Here is a 9,310-nt window from a genome sequence, read left to right as displayed (position 1 = left end):
CCACTATGGATGAATTTATGTCCTTTCCTTTGGCTATTTGCTCAATATCCTGATTAAATTCATCTTTAGGATTCCAATACCTGCCTGTCCTGCAACATGACTCCGGGAAATTGGCTCTGTGAAGAGAGAAATAGAAACCTTGGATCTGTGCTGGCATTATGCCTGTGATAGTTTCCTGGTCAGAGTAAAGGTGTATGTTTCAATATTAATGTAAGTCTTTCAGCTATCATTTTTATACTTCTCAGATGTTATAAGTACTTTCATTACCCTTTATATTCACAGTAAATTTTTTTCTGCTTGGCAAGCCAGTAATGTATGTGTGGCTGCAGTGAAATCAGCTATATGAGACCCCTTGGAATAAGATTAAAGGTGATTTTTATTATGGCACAAAGGATTGTGGGGCAAAAAAAAGTCCAGCATTTTTTATTCAGGCTATTTTTCTTACATTTCATGATTGCCCCTCTTCTGGCAGGAATCGGCTATAAGCTTGGTGGGTTTTTTCCCTGTTTTTCTTTGACAACTTGTCCTACACCATTTAGCAAGAAAGAGAAATGTATTGGGAGTTTCTGAGATTGTAAGTAGGACCAAAGCAGATGGTCTGTTATGCTGGACTCTGTGGAGACCTCACCAACATTTCATATGATCATGGTGGCGAAATTGTCTGATGAAGAAAGTCTCAACAACATGAAGACTACAGAGCTTGTTTCTGCTTATGTGCAGGTATTGTGACAGCTATATGACTGGATAATAACATTAATCTCAACAAGTAATGTAGTGTATTGTACAAAAGTTCTTTAGATACAGTATGCCGAGAGCCTATAATAAGTAATAATATTACTTAATGATACAGTTCATTATTTGTGTTGTGTAGCACCTCTGCCCCTAGTAATGGGCCACAGCTGCATTTAGCAAGGTGCAGTATAATCCAGAGGTGATTATATGGCTTAAGCATGAAGAAACAGCATATCAAGGTAATCAAAGAAGGGGGGGGGGGGGGCGGGGAAATGAGGAGGTGATGCACAATACATGATGGTCCTACCACATCATTAGCCTAACCATGATATTACTGTTTGGAAAACAATTTGTGACCGCGTGTAGCTGCTGTGTCATAACACACACAGGATATCTGAGGAAAGGCCGGGCATTTGATCTTTACTTTGATATCTCCTGATAATTTACACAAGCTGAGGACATGCCCCAGAATATTTTTGGTTTAATGTTGTCTAAACACAAGAGCTTTTACAATTAATTTCCTCAGCTTGTCTTGAAACAAAAACAGGGAAGAGTTTAAGCCCTGATGGGTATCAGGCTCTGCAGCCCTTTTGTGAGGGGTAAGGAGGGTACTGGTCCTCCACTCCTCTGGGCTTCTGCAGAGAAAGCTGCAAAGTGGTGTTTTCTCCCAGAGGAGAATTTAATCAGCTCAGCGTGGAGGGCTGGGCTTTCTTAGCTTTTAGTCTCTATGGAAGAGCTAATCACAGGCCCACAATTTCTAGCCTTTTAAGCGCCTATATGCTCCTGTACCATATTTGGGCAATAAGGGTTCAGCAGAACTCGAGAACGCTGCAGATCTGATCCTCTCCAAAGCTCTGGCCTCACTGGAGATACTGTGCCGCACAGGGCCAGCATGTCGTTTTTGCACGGCTCCTAAGCAACCTGAGTAAATAGAGCATTTCGCAACCTTAACCACAGCGGTTGCTACACTTTCATCTATAATTATCTTTTGCATCAGAGCTCTCAAGAGCAACCGGCCTACCAGATTTTGCAGGATATTTTGCATTCAGCTTCAGTTTGTCTGCCTTTTCTCTTGCATTGCCAGTCAGGATAATATTCCCCAGACAAGAGGAGAAACATAAATACCCTGCAGACTAGAGGAACGTGCAATATGCTGAAAGCCAAGAAATGTTAGCTTGCCAGCCCCACTCCTGATTGCTGTTTATATTCTGCACACTTCAGAGCTTTGTTATTTGAACAAGGCCATATAACTTGCCCCCAAAGGCAGCCAAATATAATTCTTGGTGTTTGGAAAACCTAACACACAAATTATGTTTAGGAATACAGCTTATGATCCCAGTAGAACAAACGAGGACTCTTCCTCTTCTGCCTGCAGTGTTTCTCAAAATTAATGTCAAAACTGTAGCTTGGCAATCTGGATATAATGTCTGTTCTAGGTGCTAGATCATGCGTGATTTCTAAGCCAAGAATAGAGCCCAGCATTCTTGATCAGCGACATCCTATTTCTGGTTCTGCAACCTCCTAGCAAAATGTGTCTCTGCTCTAAGGGTGAATCTTAGTCAGGCCCAGCTTCATTCCTCCGGTTCTAGAACTGGAGAGCTGTGCTCAGGGTCTGAAGCCAGCCTGAAATGCTCATTGTGCTGAGGATCTGAAGACACCCGTATCTGTACCCTGCCCATGCCTTCACTGCAGTGATCTTTGGATTTCTGACAAGAACTACGGGGTTTTGTGCTTTTTCACTGAACTTCGAATTTAGAATCAAAACCTCCCTGGAACAGGGTTCAATGCTTTGAAGAAACGAACAAACCCGTGCTAGCTAGTAGTCCAGCAAGCCACACAACAAGACACAATTTCCTATGTCCTGACAGCTTGATATGTAAATCAGTTATTTGAGTTAAAGAGTGGCAGCTTTGTGAGCTCAGAGGTGTATGTTAACGATGTAGTTTTGGTTGTGAAATACATGCTCCATGTATAGAAAAAAAAGTGAGTGTTCACAGCCTTGTAGTTCAAAGAGTGAAAGTTTGCATACAGGATGAAGATGCAATTACGCATACTTGGGGTGTAAGCCCAATAAAAGCAGGATCAAACACCTGAGACCACCTGTGGCATTGGTCTGAAGCCTGGATTTAATTCTGCAACAGCACAGGTCATGAAATCACAGTGACAGGCTGTCTTTGTCCGGAGCAGCAGGGTGAATTCTTGCCATGCCCTTCGAGAGCCTGTTTGACCACTTGCGAGAGTGAGTTTTATACATTGCGTGCTTACACAGTTTGGATTGTTTCTAAATTGTCCGTATCCATTACTGTTAGCCTTAACAATATGCAAAATGACATACAAATTGGCATGATGACAACTTTGCTATCTCAGAGAGCTTGCAGCTGATCTGCTGTTCCACAAGGCTTTTTGACACAGCACAATGGCAGACTCAGATCTCTTTCCAAGACAGGGAGAGTGAGGTCACTGGCCAGAATAGCGGCTCCGTCCCAGCACTGAGTTACTGTTAATTTAAGCAGAGCTGGCACCGTTGTACCTTGCTCCTTCTTTCTGTTCATTCTGTGTGACTTTTGAAACAATCGGTGGGGAAACCAGGCTGATAGAAAACACCCTGTAAACAGCAAAGCTGTTTCTTATTCACAGGCATCAGGATTTTAAAATAAATTCACTTTATGGTGAGATCACCATACTAGTTTAGTACAAAATGGTAAAATTCCTTAGGAATTTTACTATAAGACTGTGAGAGAGGAAGTCCTTTTCTGAATCTATTTTTGCTGTATTAAAAACTGGATAATCATAAGGTCATTCAAGATGCATGGTTTTAAGTGCACTGAGTATGGACAGCATGAATTGCTATAAACAATTGCCCTGGAAATGCTAAAATGGTGGGAGGAAGGATACTAAATGATCAGCTTCTTCCTGTTTAGGAAACCTGAAACATTGGTGAGAGGATAATAACATGATAATATTTTTCATTACTTACTTCATTAAAATCCCGGTGTGGATTTTAACAGCAAAAGATGTGAAACCCAAAATAACTGCATATTCATACGTGCACAAGTAGGCAAACACTGATTTTTATATCTGTTTGAACAAGAAGGAGGTCACGCCTGTATTCAGCATCTGCATGTCAGCACGAGTAGCCACAGAAAAGACCGACAGCTTGTTCGCAGTAGAATATAGCTGCCCTCGTAAAACAACCAGGGTCTCGGGCCTGCGGCTTATTTTCCCTATGTAAGTAGCTCTCCCTGTTCTTGTACCTGCCTGAGTCCTGGACGAGCAGAGGTGAGCTGGCAGCCCCAGCCCATGCTTGCTGCCAAGCCCAGACAGTTAAGCTGTATTTTAGTGTGTTTCACAGGGCTGGAGGAGGAAAGAAGGAAGCTGTTCCAAGACTGGTACTCTAGAAATCAGCTGGAGAAGACAGGGTCTACAGCCCCAGCCCTCCTGTGCTACGTAAGGAAATGAATACACTCTGTGGATGGCTGGAAGACTTGGGAATTTGCTTGGCTAGCCATCATGTCCCCAGAAGCCACAAAAAATGCTTTATAAGCTCATTGCACTGCAGACAGAATGGACAGAGAGCAGAGAATTGAAACTTGTGAGGCAGTGCTAATTTTTTTCCTTATAAATGGCCAACAAAGTATAAATTACCATACTGGTAATTTATTAAAAATTATGTTTTTTAATAAATTATAATAAAATATTATAATTTTAAATAAAAATATAATAAAATTTTATACATTTATAAATTAAAAATTTTATAAATTACCGTACTGGTAGTTCATATAAAAAAATACCATGCTGTACAAGCTCTTGGAGCCCTTGCCTTCAAGCCCTTACGGTGAAAATACAGGCATAAATTAGAAATGTTGCCCATTGAGTCATGGGTGAATTTTTTGGTGGTGTTTCTGTGGCAAAAACCCCAAACCCCATAAACAGGTCAGTATAAAAAGAGTTTATTTTTTCGCATGCCTTGCAGGCAAGCCCCACTCTTTCCCTGTTATCATTTCCATCCACAGGGCACGTTTGCCACAGTGGCTGTGCCAGCAGGTAGATCCATCTGTAGGGCCTGAAGCGGGGGGGCACCCGTTAAATTTTAACCCCATGTATGAATATTTGCAGGGTCAGAGCCTAAGTAAGACCAGCGAAGGTGAGGAGATGAAGCTGGAAGTCTCATGGCTGGAATTCAGTTCACATGAAGGGGAGAGCTGGATGGGTTCCCGTCGGGTTCCTGTACGGCGCTTGCACTTGGCGGCGTTTATCCACGTAGGAAGACAAATCTGGGCAAGGCAACAATGAAATGTACTTCACGCAGCAGGCCAGCATGACTAAGAGGTGTCTTTCTCCCCGGTTCTGTTTTATTCCATCCTTTGGCTCGTCCCTTTTTCCTCCTTCTCTTTTTCCCCGACAGGCTCCCTCCTCCTTCTCCTCACCCATCGCCTTCTCCCCGGCGGTGCCGCACCGAGTAACCCCGATGTGGGACCCCCCGGGCCGGTGGCAGTGCCCCCCTTCGCCCGCCCTCCCCCCTCCCTTCTCCCCCCGGGGCCCCGCCGGTGCTGGCTGGGCAACACGGGGCCTTACCCCGCCCGCCGCTCCTGCCTCCCTTTCCTTGCGGGCCGCGGCCACGGAAAGGCTCCCGCTGTCCCCGCCGGCCCCGGAGTCCTGCCCCCTCCCGGTCTGGCCCTATGCCGCCCCCGCCATGCCGTGAGCCGCCTGCCCGCCCCACACCGACACCCGTCCCTCCGCCCGCAAGGCTCTGTCCCGGGCCATGACCCGGCCCGGGGACCGGCCCCGCCCCGCCCCCGGTGCGCGACCCCGCCCCCTCGCCCCCACACGGCCCCGCCCCCCGCTCTCCACCCCCCCCCCTCCCGCAGCTCTGGGCAGCAGCGGGGCCGCCGCCATTTTGGAGGCAGCCGGAGTGCCTGCAGCTTGCAGCCTCGCCGCCCGCTGTCAGCGCAGCCCCGGCCGCCGCGCCCCGCCTCGGCCGCGGCCCATGCCCGCCGGGCCGCCGGCCCTCGCAGCCAGGCAGCGAGCCAACGGCCTCGCCGCGGGGCGGAGGGCAGGCCCGGACCCCCAGCAGGTGAGACCCGCGGCTGGGCCCGCCGCCCGCGTCGCCGCCCGAGCTGTCACCGCCGCCCGCCCTCCCGCCGCCACCTGCCGCCGCGCCGGGGCCGGGGCCGGCCGTGCCGAGGGCTGCGCCCCGCCGCGGGCCGCTTCCGCCTTCCAGCACCGGGGCCGGGGCGCTGGGCCCGGCGGGCCGCGGAGGCGGTGTGCGGCCTGCCGCCCTGCCAGCCCCGCTGTCCCCGCCGCCTTCGTCCCCCGCCGCCGCCTCGGCCCCCTCGGCCGCAGCGACACCCCCTCCCACCCCTCAGAGCGCCGGGCGGAATCGGTCACCGGTCCCGTAGCGCTGCCTGGGCTGCGGGGCCGCCCCCCACTGTCCCCGGTTTGTTTTCCCCTGTTGGCGGGGGCTGGTTTTAAATAGCTCGTAGCCCCGCCGGTGCCGGCTGTGCCGCCCCCCCAGCAGCTCCGGTCACAGAGGTCTGTTTTCCAGTCCTTGCGCTCGGCTGTGCCCGGGTCCCACCGTGTCGTTTCTTGCGGTATCTGGGTTAAATCGGACTTTCTGTGTGTGTCAAGAGTTTGCTTTGGGTATCTTTTTTTTTTGGGGGGGGGGGGTCACGGGGACGTCGACCTGGTGGGAACAGGTAATGGGAACGTGGGGATTCGGGTGTTCGTGACTCATGCCTGGCCAGGGGGTAATTGCTGAAGCTGTTGGGAGAGGTGGTGGTGGCAAGGTCAGAGGTGGGGGTCAGGTGCCTGGGGGGACCTGCTGGCTTCGGGGCTGCAGGGCCTGGAGCCTGGGCGAGGGACCCTGTCAGCTTGGCTTGTGCAATATGTAAAAATAAATGTCCCTGTCCTGACAGAAACTGGGGTAGGAGTTGTAGCAGCAAACAGAATCACTACAACACATAATTTTACAGAAAGATGCTTTCTTGAAGAGGCCGACAAGGGCTCCCTTCTTAATTCGAAGGCCTTGTTTTGCACAAGTTAAAAAACCCAACAAACTAGGAAGTGAAAAAGAGAAACTGAGAGAACTTGGAGAGGCCTCATATATTTCTTGTATCTTGGTCTCTCCCACTTAGTATTTTGAAAACTAAAGCTTGTTTTTATGATACACTTATTTTCTCTCTCAAGAAACAAAGGAGAAGGTTGTCATTCCAGTCCTGTCCAGAGCTACACTTTTGAAGCCAAGCACGTAATCAATTACTAGCAGATTTTTTGTTACAAAGCACTGTTTTAAGAATGATGGGAGAATGAACATTTATGATTTCTCTTATTACTCTGATACTTAAAAGCAAACAGTCTGCAAAAATGCTTCAGTGGTAAAAAAAATCTGGTGGATGGTAGTATAGCAATTTCCATAGCAACCAATAGTGATATCATGGTAAGCAAAGTTAAATTTTGGAATGTGCAATAGGAACACACAATGATCTGTACTGGTTTGAGTGATAGCAATAAACGCTTGCTCAGGAGAAGACGACTGACTATCGGATAAGAACAGAATGGTTTGAAAGTGAAGGCCTACTTTGTTTTTCATGTGTTCAGTATGCAGACATTTCTTGTGACTTTTGTACTTCGTATTATGTTGCAAATCCAGGGACCTAGGACAACGTCCTGTCTAGAAATAGTGAAAAATTTGTAACGCTGCAGCAGCTTTCTGGGAAGAGCTTGGTCTGGAGCAGAACGGTATCAGACAGGTGGTGCAGAAAACTGCATTGAGGTTTTGGGAGGTACCTGCAAACCTCCAGACTTGTGAGAGAGTGGCTGATGTCAAGCATCTGTTCTGGGGCTGGCAGGGAGCACTGAAGCGTTCTTCTGAATCTGGAATTCAGTAAAGGCTTGGTTGTGTTGCAGGAGGAACAGGTTGAATTTCTAAGTTGGTAGTTAAGAAATTGGAGGCTGTCAGAAAAGAAAACTATTGTTAAGAGCTTATGTTTTGGGTTTTTAGATTTTTTTTCTTAGTAAGTGAGTATCCTTGGTCCATGGGCTTAAAATTATTTTAGAAAACTCCAGGCTGCTGTCACAAGTGGTGTAGCCTGTTTTGCAGTGCTTCCCAATGAGGGATGGCTACAGCCCTTGTGGACCCCTTCTGCAGATGGGCCAACAGTGCTTCTGTGTGGGGCTCCTGCCCCCCCCCCCCGCCTCACAGTTTGCTGGTTGGACTGGGAGTCAGCTGGAGTGAATTAAATTCGCACTGTTCCCAAATAGCGAGATCCTGAGTTAGAAGGAGGAATTGTTTAGTTACGCTTCCCCTCCTCTTTGGTAGGGAGATATCCCCAGGTGTAGCTGATCATGTTTTTCCATGCTCTGTGGAAGGAACACTTCATTTGTGTTCTCCCCTGAGTTTTATTGGCTATCAGCTAAGGTGTCAAAGGGAAACCAAAACTGTTCTTCCCTGAGATACAGTAGGATGTCAGTGGTATGGAAGAATTTCAGGAAGGAAAGGTGTTATGTTTAAGGAGAGTTCAGGGCTGGGGAACAGAAATGAGCTTTCTTAACTCTGTGTTCCTGCTAATAAGGTGTGTAGAAGTGTAAGTGTAAGAGCTGTAGATTATATGTTAGGGAAAATGACTTCATGTACATAATCAAGTAGTATGTTTTCTTAACACAGTGGCTTGGAGTCTAAAGTGTTAGTGCCTGAAGGGCAGTAGCTAGAACAGTGTAATAAGCTCAGCCATAAAAATGGGCGAACTGGAATGCCAAGAAATAGAAGAGTATCTTGTTATAGTAAATATTTCTGAAACAATAGTAGAGTGACAAGAATAACTGGGAAACTTGGGTGTAAATGACACAGGAGAAACAGATGAGGTCAGCGAGTTGAGAGCTAAGTAGGAACTGAGTGGGTGACAGAACTTTTGAGAACTTTATAGGGAGGAGTACTTGTGGGAGGTCTTGTTTTGCTGGATGCAAAATCACTGAAAAACTAGTTGAGGAGAGCAGAGTTAATAGACTGTATTAATGAATGATGTCAGCTCTCCATCTGAGCAGTCAAATATGGAGCCACAGTTGAGAGCAGCAGTCTTTCACTCTTAGCCCTATTTATAGGGTAACACAGTTCTGTTCTTAATTACGTTTTATGGGCTGGGGAATCGGTTTGACTGTTTGTTACCTCCTTTTCACGGAAAATCTACAGATGTCAGTGGGTTTATGTAAGGATCAGGGAAAGAATGTGGCCTCTGTGTGACCAATAGTAGCAACAAAGGAACTGAAGTGTCTTCTTTGATTCAATATTATTAGAAGCAAAAGTATGTTGTCTTTTCTGTCCGCTGCTATGTTTTTAGGGTGCTTGTTTCTTTAATTGCACTTCTCTCTTTCCCTCTGGGCATCTGTATTCCTCCCACCATCCTCCCCTCCCCCTGTGATGGACTTCTCTGCTCCTGGTTTTAATCTACTAAACAGTCAGCAGTGCAATAACCAATATTGACATTATTATTACATGCCTTGGCTATTTTTACCTGCCTGTTAACTCTGGTATGGGGGGAAGCTCGGGCAAATAAATATTAGTTATCTTGGGAAATGAAGCTTT

The 9,310-nt window shown here is 47.2% G+C and overlaps 1 protein-coding gene and 1 long non-coding RNA gene across 4 annotated transcripts in view; one reads left to right on the top strand and one right to left on the bottom strand.

Annotated features, from left to right (window-relative positions):
* Positions 1–4,666: 4,666 nt before the first annotated feature.
* Positions 4,667–5,502, bottom strand: LOC119148482. The gene is made up of 2 exons (XR_005104399.1): positions 5,308–5,502; positions 4,667–5,006 (listed from the first exon to the last, which is right to left on the bottom strand). It is a non-coding gene; the product is annotated as an uncharacterized LOC119148482 (long non-coding RNA).
* Positions 5,503–5,645: 143 nt separating this feature from the next.
* The window catches only part of PPP6R2 (protein phosphatase 6 regulatory subunit 2), a 120,911-nt gene continuing 117,246 nt past the window's right edge, over positions 5,646–9,310 (top strand). For all 3 annotated transcript variants that reach the window (XR_005104398.1, XM_037388700.1, XM_037388701.1), the window contains exon 1: positions 5,646–5,806. The gene's annotated coding sequence lies outside the window, so the exon portion shown is untranslated. The remainder of the gene's footprint in view (positions 5,807–9,310) is intronic.

This window comes from Falco rusticolus, chromosome 5 (genome assembly GCF_015220075.1).
Source record: "Falco rusticolus isolate bFalRus1 chromosome 5, bFalRus1.pri, whole genome shotgun sequence".
NCBI lineage: Eukaryota > Metazoa > Chordata > Aves > Falconiformes > Falconidae > Falco > Falco rusticolus.
Note: the sequence above shows the minus strand (reverse complement) of the source record. Positions and strands in the feature narration are given on the sequence as shown.